We start from the raw sequence: 27,132 nt of genomic DNA on the forward strand, positions 1-27,132 counted from the left end.
TGATGGTGAGACACTATCTTTGTGTGCATGTGTTTCTGGAAAGACTGATCAATCAACCAATTAATCAACAGCATTAAGAGCCTATTGTCTATACAACACTGTACTGAGCACTTGGGAATGTACAACTGAATAAGAGACACAGTCCTTGCCTCAAAGAGTAGTATTGCCTAGTGGACAGAGTATGATCCTGAGAGACAGAAAGACCTGGGTTCTAATTCCAGCTCCGCCAATCGTCCCTTGTGTTACCTTGGACAAGTCACTTATTTTCTCTGTGCCTCAATAAGATGAGGATTAAAACTGTGAGCCCCATGTGGGACAGGAACAGTATCCAACCTGATTCGCTTGTATCTACCCCAGCACTTAGTAAAGTGTCTGGCACATGGTAAATATTTAACAAATACCATAAATAAGTGGGATTAATATTGCTTTTCTACTCTCTGCCCATGAAGATAGATCTTTGCTGAGAATAAATTTGTAGTACATAGATAGTCAATCAGTAGGTTTGCTTGAATGCTTACGGTGCAGAAAGAATTGTACCCAGCACTTAGAACAGTGTTTTGCACATAGTAAGTGCTTAATAAATGCCATCATTATTATTATTATTACTAGGCACTTTGCAATAAAAGTAAGACACGTCATTCCTGCCTTCAGGGAATTTATAATCTAACAAGGGCAGTAGACACAAAATGATTCACAATTAGGAAGAAAAAAAGAATGGAAAAATGGGTAGGTGAATAAATGAATGCATGGATAGTTGGGTACATAAATCAAAATGTAGAAAATTCCTGTGGGTGGTTGGGAGTGTTTAAGTGCTTTGGAGGTAGTTGGGACCAGGGGAGAAGAATATTCATCAGGGAATGCTTCCAGGAGGTGATTTCATGAGGGTTTTGTAACAGTCACACACCGTTTGCTGGAAGAGGAGAACCCTTCTTCCAAATGCTGCCTACCAGCTGATCTGCCCACTCATCTTCATTTTACAGTTTAATTCCATTTTGCAATGTTTGAGATGTACTGCATTATGGTTTTGAGATCTTATAATTCCACCCTTTGGGCTGTAGTGCAAAACCCATTTGAGTTTATCACATGAGATACTTCTTGGGAATCCTGGGGCCATCCATTCTCCTAGTAGGAAGCCGTTATCAATAATAATAATAACAATGGCATTTGTTAAGCGCTTAGACACTGTTAGCTCTTAATAAATATTGATGGGAACAAAATCACAGGGAAATATTATTTCAATCAATCAGTGGTATTTCTAGACTGTGAGCCCACTGTTGGGTAGGGACCGTCTCTGTATGTTGCCAACTTGTACTTCCTAAGCTCTTAGTACAGTGCTCTGCACACAATAAGCGCTCAATAAATATGATTGAATGAATGAATTTCAGCCCTATGTCTTTGACAAAGTGCCTCTAAGGGCCTTGAGTTTGTGTGGAGTAGCTGCAATATAGGTTGACTTTTCACTTTGGCCTATAGGTAAGCTAAAAGATATGATCCAACTTCAGATCTTGATTCCAACACTGCTACTGGTCCAGTTCATTGAATAAACTACGCTGGAATAAATCAGAAGTAGAGGTAGATAAATTCATTTTATACTTTGGCAAGCACTTGGTACAGTGCATTGCACTCACTGGGTGCTCAGTAAATAGAAAAACTAGATGGCTTTGATTTGCAAAATGGGAAATGGGCATCTTTTGCTGCTGACTGAGAAATTTGGATAGCACTGGAATAAGATAAAACAAGAAGCCCGGTCCCTCTGATCATGGCCAACTGATAACATAGGGTATCAGAGGAAGACAGGATATAGTGTTTTGCTGATGGGTCATCTTCAGCAGACTTCCATTGGTCATCTGCAGTACGCCAAAGGAAGATCAACTATTTTCCCCAAGATTAAAGCAACCTTGATCTTAGACATGACTTAAAATTAATCACATTCAGCCTTTCCACACTATCATACTTGACTCTACTTTTGGAAAAAAAATGCCTCTTTCATCATCATCATCATTATTATCAGTTTTGATTAAAAACCCACTAAACTAGGCACTTGGAAGTATATAATACAAGTAGAACACAGCCCCTACCCTTGAGTAAATGCCAATGCCACAGGACTCTGGCAGAGGGAGATGAGACATCATCACCCTGGCCATAGGAATCAAGACAGATTTTTGTGGGCTGAATTCTTTGAAAATCTTGGCACAGCTCTGCTGACACAATTTCAACCCCAGATGATTATCTGCCACTCTCAATCTTCAGAAGCAGGAGATTGGGATTAGGGGCATCTACCTGACAATGAAGATGTGATGGCTGCAGTACCTCTTTCCAGACTCACAAAAAACAAATTCATTATAAAGAATTTCCACAGGAATTTGTACAGGTGATTTACTTTTCTTTGTTCACTATTTCTGATCACCCCTACAGGTGACATTATTATTATTATCATTATTACAGTATTCGTTAAGAGCTTACTTGGTAGCACTCTACTAAGCTCCGGGGTGAATATGAGCAAATCAGGTTTGACATAGTCCCTGTCCCATGTGGGGCTCATGGTCCCAATCCCTATTTTAAAGATGAGGTAACTGAGGCACAAGAAGTGAAGTGACTTGCCCAAAGTTGCACAGCAGACAAGTGACAGAGCCAGGATTAGAACCCATGACGTTCTCACTCCCAGGCCTGTGCTCTAGCCACTAAATGATGCTGCTTTACAGGCAGTATGGCAGCTGAGAATGTCATGGCTTGTCCCAGGGTGCAAGAAACAACCTTATCAAATTGGGAACATGAGTCCTTTGAAATTTCCCAGATACAATGGATGCCAGTGCAGCCACTCAGATAACGACATGAGCCTTGGATGGTACCTTGAGGTGGTACTGACGTTGATTTTTCAAAGTCTGAAGGCATTTAATGGGGGTTGTCGCTATCGTTCAGTAAATCAATTAAGCATTAAATACTGATTCCCATTACCATATGGTGAGTAGCAAGAGGGAGGCCTTCCCACCAGATGGGTGGTCTAATGGCAGGACCAGCTGTGCGGAGATATTGACAGGAAAAAGGGAAACAACGGGACAAGGTGGGTAAAAAAGTGAAAGACGGCACAAGCAACAGGATTGGTTTGGCAGCGTTAGCATTTTAAGGAAGAAAAAAATTACAAATTGGGAGATTAGACAGCCCTCGATTTGATTCAATCGGAGGACTTCGGTTTACAAAGACCACACACAGCTTGCAAAAACTAAACCAAGGCTTTTCCCTGAAATTATTTTGGAAATCATCTTAATTAGAAACAAAAATTCAGTGCTGACAGAATGTGGCAGGGATCCTCAGGAGCTGCCACCTTGGTACAAAGCAGCCCTCTCAGAGAACTTTACAGAAGCACATTCACAAGCTGGAAAAAAAACAGAGCAGTAAGCAGGAGGCAAATTGGATGAAATTGTTAACGTCTATGTAAAGCTAATAGGGGGGCAGAAAATGTCACGCTGGAGTTTGGGCAAATGTTCAGATTACTCACTTTATCCACCGACAGTCACTGAAATGGAAAAAAAGTCTTTTCAGATTTTGTTTACTTTAGATATTGTGTCTAAATAGTTCCTTTTCGAGTTAATTTTATTCCTTGACTGTCGAGAAAGGATAGTCTTTAGTTTTTGTTTTTTTATTAAGCATCTACTTGGCTACTTCTACTGGAGAAGCAGCGTGGCTCAGTGGAAAGATCACGGGCTTTAGAGTCAGAGGTCATGGGTTCAAATCCCAACTCCGCCAATTGTCAGCTGTGTGACTTTGGGCAAGTCACTTAACTTCTCTGTGCCTCAGTTCCCTCATCTGGAAAATGGGGATTAAGACTGTGAGCCCCCCGTGGGACAACCTGATCTCCTTGTAACCTCCCCAGTGCTTAGAACAGTGCTTTGCACATAGTAAGTGCTTAATAAATGCCATCATTGTTATTGTCAATCATATTTATTGAGTGCTTACAGTGTGCAGAGCACTTTACTAAGTACTAAGCACTTGGGAGAGTACAATATAACAATATAAAAGATACATTTCCTGCCCACAATGAGCTTACAGTCTAGAGAGGGAAATAGACATTAAAATAAATAAACTTTGGATAGTTTAAGTGCTGTGAGGCTGGGAGGGGAGAATGAATAAAGGGAGCAAACCAGAGTGACACAGAAAGGAGTTGAAGAAAAGGAAAATAGGTCTGCTGTGTGACCTAGGGCAAGTCACTCAACTTCTCTGTGCCTCAGTTACCTCATCTGTAAAATAGGGATTAAGACTTTGAGTCCCATGTGGGACAGGGACTGTGTCCAACCCAATTACCTTGAACCTACACCAGTGCTTAGTACGGTGCCTGGTGCCTAGAAAGTGTTTAATACCACAATTAATTATCAATGAATCAAGAGTATGTATTGAGTGCAGAGTACTGTACTAAGCACTTAGGAAAGTACAACAGAATTGGGAGACATGTTTCCTGGCCACTATAAGCTTCCAATGTAGAGGGGAAAACTGACCATAATATGAATAAACAAATTATGGATATTCATTCATTCATTGAATCATATTTATGGAGCGCTTACTGTATGCAGAGCACTGTACTAAGCGCTTGGGAAGTACAAGTTGGCAACATACAGAGGCGGTACCAACCCAACAATGGGCTCACAGTCTAGGAGGGGGAGACAGACAACAAAACAAGACATGTGGACAGGTGTCAAGTCGTCAGAACAAATAGAATTAAAGCTAAATGCACATCATTACCAAAATAAGTAGAATAGTAAATATGTACAAGTAAAATAAATAGAGTAATAAATCTGAACAAACATATATACAGGTGCTGTGGGGAGGGGAAGGAGGTAGGGTGGGGGGGATGGGGAGGAGGAGAGGAAAAAGGGGGCTCAGTCTGGGAAGGCCTCGTGGAGGAGGTGAGCTCTCAGTAGGGCTTTGAAGGGAGGAAGAGAGCGAGGATATGAACACAAGTCCTATGGGGGTGAGAGTGGGTGAACTCCAAGTGTCCAAAGGGGACAAATTAAACTTGGACTGGATCTAGCCCTTTTGAAAGGGGCAGAAAATTGATCAACTTGCTATGGCAGGGGATATAGAAAATTAACCAATCAGTCAGTGTATTTGTTGAGCATTTACTGTGTGGGGAAATGCTATATTAAGCTCTTGGAAGAGCACAAAGTTGGTAGTCACGTTCACTTCCCACAAGGAGCTTATAAACTACGGGGGAAGGCAGACATTAATGCAAATAAATAAAATAAGGATATCTACGTAAGTGCTGTGAGATTAAGTGTGGAGTGGTTATCAGTGTTTAAAGAGCACAGATCCAGCTGCATATGCAACACAGACCTCATTCAAGCCACATAGTCTGTCACTAAATCCTATCATTTCAACCTTCACAACATCGCTAAAATTCTCCCTTTCCTCTTCATTCAAACTGCTACCACATTAATCCAAGCACTTATCCTATTCTGCCTTGATTACTGTATCAGCCTCCTTGCTGACCTTCCTGCCTCCTATCCACTCCAGTCCACACTTCACCCTCCTGCCTGGATCATTTTTCTACAAAGTTGTTCAGTCATTCATTCATTCAATCGTATTTATTGAGCACATACTTTGTGCAGAGCACTGTGCTAAGCACTTGGGAAGTACAAGTTGGCAACATATAGAGATGGTCCCTACCCAACAGCAAGTTCCCAGTCTTGAAGGTTCACACAGTCCATGATTCCCCACTCCTCAAGTACCTCTAATGGTTGCCCATCCACTTCTGCATCAATCAATCATTCAACAATTGTATTTATGGAGCACTGACTGTGTACAGACCACTGCAGTAATCTTTAAATTATATATTGTAAACTACTTAGTTATTCATATTAATGTCTGTCTCCCCCTCTAGACTGTAAAGTCTTTATGGACAGGGAACGTGTCTTCTAATTCTGTCTTACTGTACTCACCCAAGCACTTAGTACAGTGTTCTGCACAGAGTAAGCACTCAATAAATATGATTGATTGATTGATAAGAATTTGGGAAAATATAATATAGCAATGTTACAGACTTGGTAGACACATTTCCTGCCCACAACTAGCTTACTCTAGAAGGGTAGAAATCAAACAGAAACTCCTTACCATTGGCTTCAGTCACCATGCTCCCTCTTACCTCGCCCCCCTACTCTTCTATTACAACTCAGCTCACACACTTCATTCCTCTAATGCCAAGCTATCCATTGTACCTCGATATTGTCTATCTCACCACCAACCTCTCTCCCACATCCTGCCTCTGGCCTGGAATTCATTCATTCAATCGTACTTATTGAGAGCTTACTGTGTGCAGAGCACTGTACTAAGCGCTTGGGAAGTACAAGTCAGTAACATATAGAGGCGGTCCCTACCCAACAACGGGCTCACAGTCTAGAAGGGGGAGACAGACAACAAAGCAAAACATGTGGACAGGTGTCAAAATTGTCAGAACAAATAGAATAGAATGTCCTCCCTCTTTATACTTGACATTTACTCTCCCCCGCTTCAAAGCCTTATTGAAGGCACAACTCCTCCAAGAGGGCTTCCCTAAGTCCTCATTTTTTTAAATGGTATTTTTTAAGCGCTTACTATGTACAAAGCACTGTTCTAAGCTCATTTCCTCTTCTCCCTCTAAGCCACCTTTGTACTTCTCCCTTCTGAGTCACCCTTGTACTTGGATTTTCTCCCTTATTCACTCCTCTCTTTACCCCAAAACACTCATGTACAATTCCTAATTTATTTATTTATATTAATGTTTGTCTCCCCATATAGACTGTAAGCTCGATGTGGGCAGAGAATGTGTTTTTTATATTGTATTCTCCCAAGTAAATGCTCAATAAATATGACTGAATGATTGATTGATTCATAGAAGGGGGAAAGAGCAGAGGGAAAAGAGGGCTTAATTGAAGAAGGCCTCCTGGAAAATAGCTCACAATAGCTTCAAGGCTTGAGGAGTCAGGGGCTTTCTAGTCTAAATTACCCCTTTGGAGATTTCTTCATCTTAAGCAAGTCAGCATGACACTCAGCTGTGAGGTGTCCCATTAGAGAAGACCCTACCAACTCCTTTATTCCTTCATCGCAGCAGACAGTATCACAACTTGCTCCTGGTGTGTGGCCTTACCATCAAACCAGACACCAAATCCCATCTTAAGACCTGATAGAGCTAATGAAGAAGGGGTTCCTTGGGCCTCTTCAGACTGGGAAAGCACCAGGCTCTCTTAGAAATCTCTCCCTCATTTTCCCCATGCTTCTGTGACTCACCTTGCCTAGGGCCTCGAAACCTTCTTTATGTGAACACTTAGCCCAACTAATATGTCCATCTATTAGCACTACATCTATTACATATATCACTTCATTACCGTGGATATTTGCAGAGTGTGAGGCAGGGTGACCCATTTGCTGCTTTAAGGATTTTAATATTTCTTCATTGTGAATCAATGCCAAACAATATCTAAGGTTACTGAAATGTAAAGGGATGAAGATAGACTCATTTTTCAGGTCTTACTGCCGGAAAGATAGAAATTCACTCACTGCTATTTTCAGTGAAAATATCGGGGAGCATAGATCACTTTCAGGCCAGTTGTAGGAAAGCTGATAGCCAAATTCTTATTCATTCATTCATTCAGTTGTATCGAGTGCTTACTGTGTGCAGAGCACCGTACTAAGCGCTTGGGAAGTACAAATCGGGAACATTATTCTTATCAAATTCTGCCACTTCATCCCTCAACACAACTGAGGTTGCCCTCCATAAACTGTATTGCACTTGCCCAATCCCCAAATTGAAATCCAAACCCCCAATCAAATGAGCCGATATTTAAATTTAACTCAATTTCTTTCACCGCTGTTAATTTCCAGTCCCACAAATTGCTGAGTAGGTAGGCATCTTATCCCCTTTGTACAGATGAGGAAAATGAGTCACAGAGAGATGAAATGATTTGTCACCCGGCAGGCCCGGAGCAGAGTTTGGATAAGAACCCGGATTTCCTGACTGCCAGTCCCTTGCCCTTTCCATATTAAATCACCCTACTTCTCACTAGGCCACACTAATTCTTGACATTTGTGACTTCAATATATGCAAGAGCTGTCATTAGAGATGTATCTGACTTTGAACAATCTTGATTGGATCATTGGAATTCCTTTAAAAAAATAAACGGTGTACCTAAAGCACTGTTCTAAGAGCTGGGATAGGTACAAGTTAAACAGGATGGATACAGTCTCTGTCCCACATGGAGCTTATAATCTAAGTAGACAAGAGAACAGGAAATGAATCCCAATTTTGCAGCTGAGGGAGCTGTGGCACAGAGAAGTTAAGTGACTTGCCCAAGGTCACACAGCAGGCAAGTGACTGATATGAGATTTGAACCCAAGTCCTTCAGCTTCCAGGCCCACGCTTTATCCACTAGGCCACACTGCTTCCCTTTTAAACTTACTCCTAGAGATTTATGGTTAAGGCAAGAAAGGTGCACAAATAATATGCCTTCTCAAGTCCCTAGATAATAACTGTGGTATTTTTTAAGACACTCACTATGAGTCAAGCACCGTGGTGAGTACTGGGACAGATATACCATAATCAGATTGGAAACAGTCCCTGTCCCACGTGGGGCTTCTGATAAGTGTTGGGAAAGACCTTTCTGGCTGATGGACTTTGTTTCTGTTCAATGTAAATTAATTTTAAGGATCTGTTTACTACAACATGCTGAGAAGCAGCATGGCCTAGTGGAAAGGCCGCTGGTCTGGGAATTGGAGGACCTGGGCTCTATTCCCGGCTCTACCACTTGTTTGCTGCATGACCTTGGGCAAGTCACTTAACTTCTCTGCCCCTCAGTTAGCTCATCTGTAAAATGGGGATTAAGACTGTGAGGCCTAAAAGGAACAGGAATTGGATCCAACCAGATTAACTTCTGCTTAGTACAGTACCTGGCTTATAATAATAATGGCATTTATTAAGCACTTACTAAATGCAAAGCACTGTTCTAAGCACTGGGGAGGTTACAAGGTGATCAGGTTGTCCCACGGGGGGCTCACAGTCAATCCCCATTTTCCAGATGAGGTAACTGAGACACAGAGAAGTCAAATGACTTGCCCAAAGTCACACAGATAACAATTGGAGGAGCCAGGATTTGAACCCATGTCCACTGACTCCAAAGCCCAGGCTCCTTCCACTGAGCCACGCTGCTTCTCTTGATAAGTGCTCTTACAATAATAGAGCTTCTAATAGTAAAAACACATAATAAGTGCTGCTTATAAGTGCTCAACAAATACCATTTAATAATAATAATATTAATAATGGCATTTGTTAAGTGCTTACTATGTACGACGCACTGTTCTAACCATTGGGGGGGATACAGGGTGATCAGGTTGTCCCATATGGGGCTCCCAATCTTCATCCCCATTTTACAGATGAGGGAACTGAGGCCCAGAGAAGTGAAGTGACTGCCCAAAGTCCCACAGCTGACAAGTGGTGGAGTCAGGATTAGAACCCATGACCTCTGACTCCCAAGCCCGGGCTCTTTCCACTGAGCCACGCAGCTTCTCCGTTTAAAAAAATTAAGTATAAAATCAAACTAGACAAATGTTTTTTCTGCACTGAAACCATCAAGAATGGAAAACCCTCTTTTTTCATGCCTTTTATTTTGTTTCTGAAACACTGTACCCCAAGCCTGGGCCCGGTGCACAAATGACCAGCTGTGATTACCACTACACCCTAGAATGGCCAATAATGATGGTCTGGAAAGCCAGAGAGCTTCACGCTGTAGCCTTGTCAATCAGCCCCCGCCTAGGTAAGAGTGATTCAAAACTCTGTCAGTTTCAAAGGGCCAGGTGCAAATCAGGTGCATTTTGCATTAGTCTCTCTTGTGAAGGCAGTCCAAGATGTTAAATAACAGCCGCAAGATGATGCACAGTACTTTTCAGAATATTAACTTTTATTTCTTCTTTATTATTGCGGCACAAATGGGGAGATAAAATTTGTGCACTTCTGCCCAGCTAAGTCCATTCCACAGATAAATGGAAGACTTTGTTCACTTCATTCAGGGTCTTTCATAAGCTGTGAATTCATTCTAACAGCAACTATCAGCATGAATAAACTGATAAAAGCAGATGTGTGAATTGCCTTTCACTTAACTAACATGCATGACTCCAAATGCTAAAACTCTGACTGCTTTCAGCTGAAACCCAACCCTGAGATGACAGTAAACCTGACTTGATTGAGGGCTTGTCACAAAAGTTACAAGATCTTTGCCCTCCTGGTGGTGGGTGACATTTAATGGAAAGCATTGTTAGGGATAATCCATTTCTGTACAGTCTTTCCGATTATCTCTTGCGACTCTGGTCTTCCATCACATACAAAAGACAGATTAATAAAACTCTTCACACTTAGAAGGACATTTTGTGCGGAGTCAGGTTAAAGGAATACTAAATAACTCCTTTCAAATTTGACTGTTCAAGAAAAGCTCCTTGAATTTACCCAGTGATAGCCAGGTTTTATTCAGTGATTCAACACTGACCATATTTACTTAATACTGAATGATTTATTTATACAGGATAAGGTACTGATTGAAAATTACAGTATTTCGATGTGAAAAATAATATTCCTTGTAAGATTTTTCACCAGTTAGTCCTTTCAGTGGTCTCTTTTTCCCTACCTTTAAACACACTTATTTGATGATTGATGCCTGGGGAGAGGTTTAAATCAATTAATTACTTTTGAAGATCTATAGCAAACACATTTTTTTAAAATTTTCCAGGCCATATTTGGCTAAACTGAATCCTAGAGACTTTTTTAAGATAGTTGAGCCATCTGAAGGAAGAGAACCTATCAACTACTGGTCACTAACTGGTGAAAGAATTGGTATATTACAGGTTGAAGCACACATGGCAATTTAAAAAAACATTCCCAGAAATGTGCTAGAGTGTAAGAGAATAGGATTGACATATTTGAAAATGAAGGTGATTTTGAAATGCAGTCTGGAAATCTGTAAATTCATTCCATGAAATCCCAATTATTATAGGACAGCGGATCCAGCTACTGTCCATTCTGGGATCCTCAGGAGGCTCCCAGACACACTCCCAGCCCCAGAATATCAAAACCTGCCATTTGGGCTTCGAAATATTGCACAATGTGCAATATTTGGGCTTCCAAATATTGCACAATGTGCCATCTCTGCATGCCAGTTGTAAAAGAGGAAACGGGTGGGGCAGCAGTTTTCCAAGTCTGCATAAGATTGCATTGCATATATTATAAATTATTTATTTATATTAATTTTTATCTCCCCCTCTAGACTGTACGCTCATTGTGGATGGGGAATGTGTCTGTTAATTCTTTTTTATTGAACTCTCCCAAGCACTTAGTACAATGCTCCGCACATAGAAAGTGCTTGATAATTACCATTGATTGATTGTTTAATAGGAGTTTAAGGGGTAGAGTTGCAGGAGCTCCTCTGCCAAGCATCATGGATCAGGAATTATTTTCATTAAAACCACTGTATTGTATCATGTCTTCTTACAACCTGAAGCCACTAGGAATTTCCCCGATCTAAATCATCGGAGCTCTTCTATACCCATGTTTTCATGGAGTTCTCTGTAGTACTGTTAGGGAGTTAGGGAACATTCTTCCCACCTTGCTTGCCTGCAGGGTATAATCTGGTGCAATGTCAGAAGAATATTTTTCGCACACGTACAGCCATTGGCATGGCATTAGTTGATTAGTACTGTCAGGAGGTATTTTTTGGTCTCACATCAGAGAACCAATTTCTTCATAACCCCACAGTCTCCAATTTTCTCAACAAAGGACACGGCCAGGTCATTAGGGGCAAGAGATTGGAGAGGCGGTGGCTGAGGGCTGTGGGTGGAGACAGGGGCTTGGAGGAGGGAGCTAAACATCTGAAACAAGGGATGAGGACAATGGACATTGGAACCAGTAAGGATGGAGGAATAACGTTGTTGGGCAGAAGAGAGGGCAGAGTTAAAGCAGACAAGGAGGAATTTCTTTACATTTTGCATTTTGTAACGAAGCAACCCTGTTATTTTCTATTAACTTGTATCAATATGAAGTCAAAATAGCTTAAAATCTCAAGTTGTGAAATTCAAAATTGCCCCTAAAGAGTACAAGATTACTAACAAAGGTTGATAGGGATCATGTCTACTGCCTCTATTATATTGTGTTTTCCCAAGTGCTTAGTAAAGTGTTCTGTACGCAGTATGTGCCCATTAAATATCTGATTGACTGATTTTTTCCACTCTCTGTGCTAGATACCAGTTTCCTCAATCTTTGCAGTTACTTGTCTGTCCATATGGCTTTCTTTACTTCCCAAGTGGTGGCCTTTAACTCAATCCTGTGGTTAAAAAGTTCATCACTTCCTGTGCCCAAGTGTTTTATATCCTTTGCCGTTCACCCCTTTGCCCACTGCCACAACTGGCTCTGTTCCAGCTCTAGTGATGTCATCAGGCCCACCTTCATTGTTTTCATTCATTTCTTCACACAAGCAGTGATGGAAAACTGAGTATTCAAATAATTTGTCTTTCGGTTACTTATTTTCTAACAGACAGGACCTAGGGATGTCCAAGGCAGTTTATAAATGCTGTTCCTTTTCACATATCCTAGTGACCATAGTAGTAATAATAATAATGATAATAATAATAATAATGATGATAATAATAATAATAATAATTTTGGTATTTTTTAAGCTCTTACTATGTGTCAAGTGCTGGGGGAGATACAAGGTCGTCAAGTTGTCCCACGTGGGGCTCACAGTCTTTAATCCCCATTTTCCAGATGAGGGAACTGAGGCCCAGAGAAGTTAAGTGACTTGCCCAAAGTCACACAGCTGATAAGTGGCAGAGCCGGGATTCGAACCCATGACCTCTGACTTCCAAGTTCACACTCTTTCCACTGAGCCACGCTGCTTCTCTGATAGGCAAAATAGCTCACCTCCTCCAGGAGGCCTTACCAGACTAAGCCCTCTACTTTCCTCTCCCCTCCCCATCCCCCCTACCCTAGCTCCTTCCCCTCCCCACAGCATCTGTATATATGTTTGTACAGATTTATTACTCTATTTATTTTACTTGTACATATTTACTATTCTATTTATTTTATTTTGTTAATATATTTTGTTTTGTTGATCGTCTCCCCCTTCTAGACTGTGAGCCCGTTGTTGGGTAGGAACCATCTCTATATGTTACCAACTTGTACTTCCCAAGCGCTTAGTCCAGTGCTGTGCACACAGTAAGCGCTCAATGAATACGATTGAATTAATGAATGAATGAATATTCTCCCCCAGAATCACTACAGTCTCTTTACCAAAATCATCCAACTGCCTCAGATCTCCAGAATGTAAATAACTTTGTTCTCTTTTGAGTTCTATTTGGAAATGAAGCTTCGGCATCATGCTTACTTTCTGTTTCCAAAGATGTGTGGGAAACAGTTGTGAATCCCTCAGGATGATGATGGGCCCATTCAGCAGTTTTCTTATCTGGGAAATGGGGATAATAATATCTTCTTTTCTTTACTCCTCAGCAATGTTATAAGCATGAAACAAGATAATTGATGTGGAAGCACTGTAGAAGAATAAAAGCACTATATGGAAACTATAAACAAGATACTATTATTACCTATTGTATTTTCGCAATTTGGAAGAATAAAAGCACTATACAGAAACCAAAAACATGTAATTATTACCCATTGTATTTTTGCAATCTGTGTCCACTTATATCTCCCCCATTAGGATGGAAGTTCCCAGATGGCAGGGATCAAGTCCTTTCCCTCCATCACAGGATCTAAAATTCCTCTTTTATCGTAGTCACTGAATAAAAGGCTGCTACTACTAATGATGGTGATATATGTTGGTTATACATGGCATCATTTTCACGTTATGCTACTACCCTGAATAATAGTTTACTGCATAAACACACACACACACACACACACAATACACACACAATGAGCACATACCCACACATGGTGCATGCGCATGCACACGCACACATGGTGAAATTGTGCCTGTAATATTTTGCATATTTAATCTTCCTGGAATTTCAGATGTATGAACTAAACATGAATTTATGCATCAAACATTAAGCCAAATTAAACTGTCAAACTGTTAGCCCATGTCCAATTTTTCCAACCTGTCATCTCAGGGGTTCTCTAACTTTGATTGCAAAGGACCAAATATTTGTTTTCTTTTTAAGGCAGTGGTGAGAATTTTCTCTAGCCATGAACTCTCTTAATGCATTTTCTTTTCTGAGCTGTGTATGTCAGCTGTCGCTAAGCTGCGGCTTTTATCTCACTGCTCACAGTTGCTGCAACTCCTAAGGAAATTCATTATGCCAGGCTGCCAATCGGTTCCTTCCATCAACAGCGGTCAGAATTACACATTTCCCAATGACATTTTCCAAACACTTCATTAGAACCAACTCACAACCATCCTTTAAAAACATCCTCCTGATTAAATTGTATTTTTATTACAGAGTTTGAATTTTTCAAAGAGAAAAATCTCTAAGTATATATATATGTGCCAAGTTACCCTAATCAGCAATATGCTGCTTCAAATTGTTTCCATTTGTAGCCAATACAGCCCCCTCTCTATTCCAGGTAGGTTAGTTAATAAGAAGAATAAACCGAATAAAATCAAAATTAATTCAATTAACATAGTGAAAGTAATAAAATGAAATTTCAGACTATTGAACAGTTCAATCTGTGTCCAGTTCTTAAGTCAGCAGTATTAACCCTTGGCAGAGGCACTGGGGAAATGAAAAGTGCATGGAGGAATGGGATTAGCCTTCCTGACTTTGGATCTCCCTCTGGTGAGGATGTCCAGATGGGAGCACTAGGATGTAACTGTTAGCTGGAATGGAGAACTCCAGTAGTCTCTCTCCTCCATTTCTCAGGACAAATTCACCATCAACCCAAGCAATAGGAATCTCCCCAGCTGAAATTATCCAAAGCCCCCGCCTGCTAGGGAAATATTTCAAAGACATTCTCAATGCCCTTAGTCTTGGCTTTCCCACTGGGTGGGGAGATGCTTCTTTAGCTTCCAATGTCCATTTCTTTGAAATCCACCAAGTCCTTATTTACTGAAAACCATAAACAGGCACAGCTCTCACTCAAACTGGACAATTAGTTGAAATGAGCATTCCCGGGCATATGGTGGGACGGTGCCATTTGTTAGCAAATGCTTTGTCCCTTCCAAAGTGTCGGTAGATTATGACAACAGGCAATCGGGACAATTTTTAAGGACAGGAGTTAAGTGACACTCCAAGTTCTTCACAGAGTGTTTATCAAGTGTCAGATAATATTGTCTTGCATTCCAATACTAAAAATGCATTCCACAACCTCACTAGAACCATATTTTCCGATCAACTGAAAACAGATCTCAAAATGTAGAAGTGATATTTGATTTTTGAAATATTCACACTCAAAACAGCTGCAATTAATTGAAACCTCCAATCTGTCCAGTTTCCTGATTACTACTGACTAGCTAGCAGATTTTATGCACTGATAAATAATGCAACAGAGTTATTAATAACTAGTTATTAGTGTCATTAGTTATTAATTCTCAATAATTAGTTATTGAGAAGCAGCGTGGCTCAGTGGAAAGAGCATGGGCGTTGGAGTCAGAGTTAATGGGTTCAAATCCCGGCTCCGCCAGTTGTCAGCTGTGTGACTTTGGGCAAGTCACTTCATCATCATCATCATCAATCGTATTTATTGAGCGCTTACTGTGTGCAGAGCACTGTACTAAGCGCTTGGGAAGTACAAGTTGGCAACATATAGAGACAGTCCCTACCCAACAGTGGGCTCACAGTCTAAAAGGGGGAGACAGAGAACAAAACCAAACATACTAACAAAATAAAATAAATAGAATAGATATGTACAAGTAAAATGAATAAATAAATAGAGTAACAGTTACCTCATCTGTAAAATGGGGATTAAGATTGTGAGCCCCCCGTGGGACAACCTGATCGCCTTGTAACCTCCCCAGCGCTTAGAACAGTGCTACGCACATAGTAAGCGCTTAATAAATGCCATCATTAGTACTAGTATTAGTGCTAGGGACTAAAAATATGCTTTTGATACTGTATGAAGGAGAACATGGAAAACAGTGTCACTATATTGTATTGCTCTTAATATTACATAGGGGTTTTATCAGTACACATGTATGATTCTGAAGTCAAAGTATGTTCATATCTTTTCTGTGGATGAACTGCTAATTCAGTTATAAATCTTTATGACTTTAAAGCACTTCATCACCTTGCTCCCTTCTACCTCACTTTCCTACTCTCCTACTACAACCCAGAGCACACACTTGGCTCCACTAATGCTAACCTTCTCACTATGCCTAAAACTCACCAATTTCACCATCAACCCCCTTGCCCACATCCTGCCTCTGTCCTGGAATGCCCTCCTTCCTGAAATCTGAAAGACAATTACTCTCCCCCCTTCAAAGCCTTACTGAATGCACAGCTCCTCTGAGAGGCCTTCCCTAAAAGCCCCTTTTCCTCTTCTCCCACTGCCTTTTGTGTTGCCCTTTGTTCTTCCCCCAACCCAGCCCCAAAGCACTTAAGTACATATCTGTAATTTATTTATTTATATTAATCTCTAACTCCTCCAACCTGACTATAAGCTCATTGTGGGCAGGGAATGTGTCTATTTATTGTTGCATTGTACTCTCCCAAGCTCTTTAGACTCTTCACACAGTAAATGCTCAATAAATACGATTTAATGAATGAATGAGTGAATCACTATGGGGCTGAATTTTGAAAAATTTCTATGTAGTTATTGGTCAAAGTACTACCAACCAGACACATTATTATTAAACAAATAAAAGGAAACAAAAATGGTGAATAGGAGCTGTATAATAATTTCTTGTAGATACAGGATAAATGATGGAATTTCCATGGGATAGGAAAAATGGTCAAAGACTAGCATGGAGAAGACGACAGGTGGGAAGGAGACCGATAGTCAAACGCAAGAGAGACACAAAATCAGAGAGATGGAGAGGAAGACAAATAAGACAAAATCAGAGAAAGGCAGGCATGGAAGAAGCACAGACACATAAAGACGTAGATAAAAAGAGTAGTAGTAACAGTATGTGAATTTATTTTGTTAACAATGTGTATTTAGCTTTAATTCTATTTGTTCTCACCGGTCCACATATTTTGTTTTGTTGTCTGTCTCCCCCTGCTAGACTGTGAGCCCATTGTTGGGTCAGGACTGTCTCTATATGTTGCCAACCTGTACTCCCCAAGCGCTTAGTACAGTGCTCTGCACACAGTAAGCGCTTAATAAATATGATTGAATGAATGAATGAAATCTGTTAAGCAGTTAGGCCCCATACTAAGCACTGGCGTGGATACAAGACAACCAAGTCAGACCACAATCTCTATCACAAATGGGGCTCACGGCCCAAGAGGTGGGATAAGAGGTATTTAATCCACTTTTTATAGATGAAGAAACTGAGACCCAATTTGCTAAAGGTCACACACCAGTCAAGGAGCAGAGCAGGATTAAAACCCAGGTTCCTGATTTCCAGTCCTATGCTCTTTCCACTAGGCCATGCTGCTTCTCTGTAGGAGAAATAGTAGCTCTAATAGTTGTTGTAGTAGTAGTACAGTGCTCTGCACACAGTAAATATTCAATAAATATTCAGCGTGGCTCAGTGGAAAAAGCCCGGGCTTTGGAGTCAGAGGTCATGGGTTCGAATCCCAGCTCTGCCACATATCTGCTGTGTGACCTTGGGCAAGTCATTTAACTTCTCTGAGCCTCAGTTACCTCATCTGTAAAATGGGGATGAAGACTGTGAGCCCCCCATGGGACAACTTGATCACCTTGTATCCCCCCAGTGCTTGGAACAGTGCTTTGCACATAGTAAGCACTTAACAAATGTCATCATTATTATCATTATTATTAATAAATGCCATTGTTTGATTTAGCAGTAGTAGTAGTAGCAGCAGTAGCATTTATTGAATAACCACTTGCTACAGTGCAGTGTAGCTGACACTTGGATAGAGCATGGTGTAATAATAATAATAATAATAATAATGGCATTTGTTAAGCGCTTACTATGTGCAAAGCACTGGTCTAAGCACGAGGGGGGGGGATACAAGGTGATCAGTTTGTCCCACGTGGGGCTCGCAGTCTTAATCGCCATTTTACAGACGAAGTAACTGAGGCTCAGAGAGGTTAAGTGACCTGCCCAAGGTCACACAGCAGACATGTGGTGGAGCCGGGATTCGAACCCATGACCTCTGACTTCCAAGCCCGGTCTCTTTCCACTGAGCCACGCTGCTGCACGGGCCTGGGTGTCAGATCTTCACAGGTTCTAATACTTCCTCCACCGCTTGCCTGCTGTGTGACCTCGGGCAAGTCACTTCACTTCTCTGGGCCTCAGTTACCTCACCTGGAAAATGGGGATTGAGAGGGTGTGCCCCACATGGGACAGTGACGGTGTCCAACCCAGCGTTTAGTACAGTGCCTGGCACATAGTAAATGCTTAACCAATACCACAATTATTATTATTATAATTAATAACTTAAATTACACATCCAAAGCCCAAAAGAAGCTACTACTCTAATGGGGAAAAGATTGGTCAAAGTAAATAATCGAGTATCCATTTACTTAACGAGTGCTAAGGCAGTGAGAGAGATGGGAGACCCAAACGCTGAGAAACAGAAACACACAAACACTGAGATCACACAAAGCAGACAAAGGAGACACACACACACATACCCACTAAGCAGATGATTTTCCCCTTAGTTAGTGATGACAACAGTAACAGCTTCATCAATTAATCGATGGCATTTATTGAGCGCTTACTGTGGGCACAGCAGTGTACTAAGAACTTGGGAGAACGCAATACAACAAAGTTGGTAGACATGTTCCCTACCCACAGAGTCAATCAATCAATAGTATTTGAGGATAATAATTATAATAATGATGGCATTTGTTAAGCACCTACTATGTGCAAAGCACTGCTCTAAGCACTGGGGAGGGTACAAGGTGATTAAATTGTCCCACGAGAGGCTCACAGTATTAATCCCCATTGTACAGATGAGGGAATTGAGGCCCAGAGAAGCGAAGTGACTTGCCCAAAGTCACACAGCTGACAAGTGGTGGAGCCGGGATTTGAACCCATGACCTCTGACTCCCAAGCCGGGGCTCTTTCCACTGAGCCACACTGCTTCTCATGCTTTTCATAGATAAAGCACATGCCAGGGAATCAGAAGGACCTGAGTTCTAATCCCCGCTCCACCATGAGTTTGCTGTGTGACCTGGGGAAAATCATAGAGAAGTAGTGTGGCTCAGTGGAAAGAGCACGGGCTTGGGAGCCAGAGGTCATGGGCAATAATCCCGCCTCTGCCATCTGTCAGCTGTGTGACTTTGGGCAAGTCACTTAACTTCTCTGGGCCTTAGTTCCCTCATCTGTAAAATGGGAATTAAGACTGTGAGTCCCATGTGGGACAACCTGATTACCTTGTATCCCCGCCCCCCAGTGCTTACAACAGTGCTTGGTACATAGTAAGTGCTTAACAAATACCACCATTATTATTACTATTATTATTATTATTTAACTTCTCTGTGCCTCAGACAACTCATCTCTCAAATGGGGATTAAGACTGTAAATCCCATGTGGGACATAGACTGTGTCCAACCCGATTAGCTTGTATCCAGCATTCAGTACGGTGCCTGATATGTTGTAAGCACTCAACAAATATCATGGCTCAATGGAAAGAGCCCGGGCTTGGGAGTCAGAGGTCATGGGTTCAAATCCCGGCTCTGCCAATTGTCAGCTGTGTGACCTTCGGCAAGTCACTTAACTTCTCTGCGCCTCAGTTATCTCATCTGTAAAATGGGGATGAAGACTGTGAGCCCCACCTGGGACAACCTGATCACCTTGTTATGCCCCTCCAGCACTTAGAACAGTGCTTTGCACATAGTAAGCGCTTAACAAATGCCATTATTATTATTATTATTATTATTAAAAAGATATTTTGAGCGCTTACTGGAGCTCTTTACTAAGGTGCAGAGAAAGTGCAATAGTCACAATCTTGGTTCTGAATTCATTCATTGATTCATTCAATCGTATTTATTGAGTGCTTACTGTGTGCAGAGCACTGCACTAAGCGCTTGGGAAGTACAAGTTGGCAACATATAGAGACGGTCCCTACACAACAGTCTAGAAGGAATGAGTTTGCAATCTAAAGGCTGAGGGAAGCTGTCCCTCCCTACCTTGGCAGCCAGACCCAGCTCCAAACTCCGGGCTGGAGGAACTTGTTGATAATAATAATAATAATTTTGGTATTTGTTAAGCGCTTACTATGTGCAAAGCACTGTTCTGCCCCCGCTACTATTCTTCCAGTCTTCTGTAAGGGAAGCCTCTGAAGACCACCAACCACCACTTCTCGCCAGAACTCTGGAGCCCTACTCAAGTGCTTAGTACAGTCCTCTGAGCATAGTGATTGCTCAATAAATACCACAGACTGGTTGATAGAGAAGCAGCGTGGCTATGACTGTGTCACTTGGCTTCTCTGGGCCTCAGTTACTGCATCTGTAAAATGGGGATTAAGACTGTGAGCCCCATGTGGGACAACCTGATTACCTTGTATCTACCTCAGCGCTTAGAATAGTGCTTTGCACAGCATTTAAGTGCTTAACAAATACCATCATTATCATCATTATTATTATTGACAGGTATACATTATAGAAGAATCACAGCCCATCACAGGTAATCAACACATCACCTCACAAACACATACATAAACTAATTTTGTTTGGTAATTCTGTATGTGTGTGTGTGTGTGCAAACCAAAGTCAAGTAAAAGCCTTCAGATGTGGGAGCATCATGATTCTGATCAGATGTGATCAAGAAGAGCCCATATGAAGGATATGTAACAAATTTGAAAAGGTTTGGGGGTTGCATTTTATGTGGAGGGGGGCTCCTCTAGAACTGGGGAGTTCATTTCATTCATGAATTAACATAGTGAAACAATTCCTCTATGCTTTCTAAATATTGGTCTGTTCCTTGGAGCAAAAATTAAGTTGAAGAAGGTGGGTGGGTCTTAGAACCCGAACTTATCAGGCTTGTTAATTACTAATGCATTAACTATATATATATATATATATATATATATAATATATATATATTATATTGAGAGGGAGAGACAGAGATAAAGAGAAACAGAGAAAGGAAGATAAATAAAAGCAAGAAAAATGTGATTTAGTATTTTAAATAGCTACGTACATCCAAGTAATTTCCATAACAAATTCTTGCAGTGACTAAAGTACACATACATCACAGTATTTGATTTATTCTCTGCAATGACCTATTCTGTGTTTAGCTAGCTAAGGACCGGATGCCAAGCCTAACATGAAAACCTGTGCTGTATAGTTCTAAAATTAGGTTTTGCTGAAAAATGTTTTGGTTGGATATAAGCAAGCTCTGAATTTCCAGGGCAGGAGGATCTTCTGGAAGTTCCTCCCAGAAGAAGACTGAACTCCAGATGCAGAACTCCCTCATTATGTTGGCATTAAAACCCCAAATGAGATGTAGGTTGAGCAAAACTGATGGGGATTAACAAAAAAAGTGTTAAATCATACTGTACCAGTGAAAAGAGGCAGATGGAGAGAGAACTTTGATCTTAAATTAAATCCAGCTTAACAGATATAACATGTGCCTTCAGTTTTCTCCTGCGTATGGTCGTTAGGTAAATATCTAGCTGCATGTGTTTTCAGACATCTGCTTGGAAAGGTGGACATTCTGATGTGAGATCTAATATCCACCCTTGGGCCCATTTCTCTTTTCCCCTATGTGCCAAAGCAACACAGAAGGGTGAAGATGGGCATGAGACCTTGGCCTCCTTTAATCCTAGCTCTTCAAGATCAAGATTGAAGTTTTTGAGTTGTGTGGAACTAAATACTAGGCCCCTGCCCACACTAGATTTACTTTGTCAAACAAGAACTTCTGTTATTAGAGCCACCCACCTATCACCTAAAATCTCCAGGACCTAAAGAAGAAAACCTACTGAAGAAATGGAAGGCCTGTTTGTCCATGGGAACTAGTTCCTTTCCTAATCTATGGAAACATTGCAAAAATGGGTTCCAGTCATCAATCCATTGATAAACTAGCAGGGAATGAATGATTCTAACCTTGGAATTAATTAATGTAATTAGCATTTAGCATTCACTAAGGCTTCTCAATGAATCAAGGACTATTAGAATCTGAATGAAGCGCTTGCTTCATGAAATAAAAACTGAGATTGCTTGGCAATATAACCCCAAACGAAGACAAAAATTAGTTGTTTTGTATCTAGAACTATCCAATCCATTCTGGGCAGGGATTTCATCTACCAACTCTTGGACTGTTCTCTCTACACACAGCAAGGGCTCCATAAAGATTATTGAGTGGATGATTAGACAATCCAGCAAGACTCGTTTGGAATTTCTGTAACGACCCAGCAATTGTGGTCGAACTATATTCCTAAATAAGATTCCGAATAAAGCAGAGGTTTAATCAAACTGGAAAGAATAACACAAAAATACCCAATCCAAGGATTACAAGATGATTTAAGTCATTGAGACTCTGAGCAGCAAGGGTTAAGTTTGATAATCTGATTATTACCAAAAAACAGATATCATTTGTTTTGCAAAGCCACGGATTGGAGGTTTTGCTTTGGGAAAAAAAAATGTAGCCTAAAAATACCACCCAATTAATTCACTCTAGCTCACCTTCACTCCAAATACAGTCAAGTAGAGATAAATACCCTCTCATGAAGAATTTTCCTTATGATGAGCTCTCAGCCAGGATTTGGTCATCAAGGACAAGGCAGAGCAGCACAAAATGCTCTTACTGCCTGAATTTTACTAATTCTGCCTCAGGAGAAGCGTGACTCACCCAGAAAGAAGTGGGTCTTTCCCATTGTGGTAGGGGATCCAGCATCCTCCCAAAATGTTCCACCAGCTTCTTGGAAATGTATGCAAAACCAGATTCTGAGTACTATGGGATTTGTGGTCATATTGTTCTTCCTTTTCTGAAGCTGTTCAGTCAGAATTTGGGTCAAATCTGTTTGAAAGAGTTTTAAAGCACACTGCTTCAGTTGCGATCTCTCCATCTAACAAGCACACACATTATTAAATCTTCCCATTACTGCACATAAGCAAGAAAATGAAGGTGCATTAAAAAGGAAAAGTACTAGTAAGAAGAAAGAGGAGGGAGAAATAATGGCAAATAATCACTCAGAAGAGAAAAACTAGAGGCTACTGATTGCTTGAATAAAATGACTCAGAAAGCAACTGGTTCAGTGAATATCCTTATGGACAGTCCCTTGGAAGCCCTGTGGCTATACCTAATATATGAACTGAATAAAATTGAATTGACTTGATTAAGAACCAGCTGTGTTTTGCACTGGTCTTCATTTCTCAGGCTCCTACAGGAATTCATAGAAGAATTTCAGAGGATAGATACTCTCAGAAATGCTCCCAGATGATCGAATAGATGGAAGTTGCCGTGTCTAGAAAGTGCTTCATGTGTGGATATCCATTTGGAGACTTTATTAGGGACAGGCCATGACTTGAAGGAAAAGTATGGGTTGCATTGCATCAATTGGTGTGGTTGTAATAACAACTGTGGTATTTATTAAGAACTATCTGCCGAGCACTGTACTAAGGTTTGAGGCAGATACAAGATAATCTGGTCCAGCGCAATCTCTGTCTCACATGGAGCTCGCGGTCTAATTTGGGGGTGGGGAGATAAAGTGGGTATTTAATTCCCATTTTACAGATGAGGAAATTGTCACACAACAGCTAAAGTGATGGAATCAGGATTATAACAAAGGTACCCCGATTCCCAGACCCACACTCTCTTCACCTGACCATGAGGCTTCTCTAATATTTCTACTTCCGCTTCTAGCATTTCAGGTCACAATATCAACAAGACTAGATTTCTTAGGCATAACTCTAGGCATGTTGGGTTCAGGAACTAAGTCCTTTGAAGCTGGGAACTATGCCTTCTGTCTGTCTCATAATTCAATCAATCAATCATATTCATTGAGTGTTTCCTATGGGCAGAGCACTGTACTATTCACTAGGGAGGGCATAATATAAAGCAGTTGGTAAGCACATTCCCTTATGTATACTGATTATTAAAAATAAATTTGGAAATTGTAATTATTTTAGAGTAGCCTAATGATTTAATTCTGAGAATGGAAAAGTAAGGACTAGAGGCCAAGCAGTTCATGAGAATGTCATCACCTACATTATATTACCTTATATATATAATACCTTTTAATATATTATATATAAAATACTTTGTAATATATACTTTATATACATTATATTTTCTGTGGAACATATTGTATGTAATAGAAATAAAAGGTCTTACAGGGCATGGATCTCTATCCTGTGGTATCCACTCTTTATTGCGATGGCCTGTTGGCCCAACCCACAGCTGGCAGATGCATAGTCCTCTCTTATGCCTGAGACTGTGAAAAGAGAAGCAGTAACCTGATCACAAGTAGAGGGAGAATTATTCCATCCCCACAGATCTGACTGCAAGGATGGCCAATGGCAGCTTTTACTATGTAGCTGGGAATGTTCACCACTATTCAGGCTGTCATCCATCACTTTCTGCATCCCCAATCGATGTAAATTTGTGCCTTTGGAGATTGAAGGGAAATAAATATTGATTTTTCTGCTCATTCATTAGGATTCTAGACTTTTAGGAAAAACAAATTATACTTCAGGGAATTATTGTAGTAGGAAGATAACTATGTTCTTTCACCAAGAGTAAGAAACTTAAATGAGCAGAATCATAACAGCAGCAATTGTCTAATATTTGCCATATGTTCATGCCACTCTCCTGCAGCTCAGGGACAAGCTGCCCTGAATTCAGTCTTGCTGAAACCCAAAGGAGCACTCTGCTGAAAAACTTTGCTATGGTCAGCCATCAAATATCTACCAAGTTTTGTTTTTTTCACTTGAATTTCAGTTTCTTCTTTCTTTCAGAGAACATCATCGGTCAGTCAAGCTCATAATTCATGGGAAAAACTTTTCATGATAACACTTTACTATTTCACATTCCCTTTTTCAGTAACACTGAAAGAGGCAGGGCCTAGGCCAATGATTCAGCAAGGAGCCAAATGGTAGGGGAGGGATTTTCGGTGGGCATTGTTTATGGAGGCCTAGAGATAAGAAAAACCACAGATCAGGTGCTTAGAAATGTTAAATGAGTATGAAAGAGGAGTGATTCCTTCTGGTGCCTTTTAGCAAAAGAGTAAACTCAAGCTTGACACAGCAAATTGGTCCAAAGAGATAACCAGTTTGCTGCTTCTATAATGGAGAGGTGAGAAGAAAAAAAGTTCCCCTACCGTGTTAGGGTAGCTAGATCGAGTTTCTAAGCATTATGTTAAAAGAGCTTTTGAAAATGCATTTCCAGTATGCAAATCTACACAACCAATGGTCTGCTCTTTTATGGACTGCTAATGGCATTCATTTAGTGAATAATAATAATAATGATAATTATGGTACTTGTTAAGAACTTAGTATGTGCCAAACACTGTTCCAAGTACAAATTAATCAGATTTGACACAGTCTCTGTCCCATGCTAGCTCTCTTCCTCCCTTCAAAGCCCTACTGAGAGCTCACCTCCTCCAAGAGGCCTTCCCAGACTGAGCTCCTTTTTCCTCTCCTACTCCCCATCCCCCCCACCCTACCTCCTTCCCCTCCCCATAGCACCCGTATACGTTTGTACAGATTTATTACTCTCTCTATTTTACTTGTACATATTTACTATTCTATTTATTTTGTTAATGAGGTGCGTTTAGCTTTAATTCTATTTATTCTGACGACTTGACACCTGTCCACATGTTTTGTTTTGTTGTCTGTCTCCCCTTTCAAGACTGTGAGCCCGTTGTTGGGTAGGGACCGTCTCTCCATGTCGCCAACTTGTACTTCCCAAGCATTTAGTATAGTGCTCTGCACACAGTAAGCACTCAATAAATACGATTGAATGAATGAATGACTATGGGGCTCCCACACTTAATCCCCATTTTGCAGGTCAGGTAACTGAGGCCCAGAGAAGTTAAGTGATTTGCCCAAGAGTCACACAGCAGACACGTGGTGGAGCCAATATCAGAACTCAGGTGCTTACTGTGTGCAGAATACCGTACTGAATGCTTGAAAGGGTACAGTACAGAGGATTATGTAGACACGTTCCCTGGCCACAGTGAGTTTAGAGTCTAAGAGATTGACTTCTGTAATGACCCAGCAATTGTGGTCGAACTATATTCCTAAATAAGATTCCGAATAAAGCAGAGGTTTCATCAAACCTATATGTTCCCACTGTCAGGGGAAGATGTTCCACATTCTCTGCAAAACTTTGGACTGCCTGTGAGAGTCCAGTGGAAGGATGGATAGAGAGATTAGAGATTTGGGTGACCAGCAGCAAGAGGAAGCCCTGAGGAATATAATGATGGCATTTGGTAAGCGCTTACTATGTGTGAAGCACTGTTCTAAGCGCTGGGAGGAATACAAGGTGATCAGGTTGTCCCACGTGGGGCTCACAGTCTTAATCCCCAGTTTACAGATGCGGGAACTGAGGCCCAGAAAAGTTAAGTGACTTGCCCGAATTCACACAGCTGCCAAGTGATGGAGCGAGGATTAGAACCCATGACCTCTGGCTCCCAAGCCCGTGCTCTTTCCACGGAGCCACGCTGCTTTTCTAATATATTAATAAGCTTCAACCACGGCTCCACTGCACCAATGGAAGGTGAAGGAGGATGCATAAACAGCAGCAGGAAAAGAACCAGGGTGAAAAGGACATAGAAAGAGAAATCTGAGGGAGAAGGGGAAATCAATAGGAGCCGGAGCCTGGGAGAGAGGAGGAGGAGGAAGATAAAGGCTCTGGTAGACCTTTTTGGCAGATCGTTCAGCCAAGAAAAAGCTTCTTTCCTTTGTTCTGGAAGTCCTGAGACTCAAGTAAGACTTCTCTTATTTTCAAAAGATAAAAGGCCTGACTTTTTTATTTGTTTGTTCACAGCATCCATTGTAGCACTTTTGTTTGTGAACTGCACACACCCTGGGGTGCAAATTCCTCTGCTGTTGCTATGACTGGCCTGTCACACAGACTTACTTGTTCTAAACCCCGCTTT

The sequence above is a fragment of the Tachyglossus aculeatus genome, chromosome 17, assembly GCF_015852505.1.
Source record: "Tachyglossus aculeatus isolate mTacAcu1 chromosome 17, mTacAcu1.pri, whole genome shotgun sequence".
NCBI classification, from domain to species: Eukaryota; Metazoa; Chordata; class Mammalia; order Monotremata; family Tachyglossidae; genus Tachyglossus; species Tachyglossus aculeatus.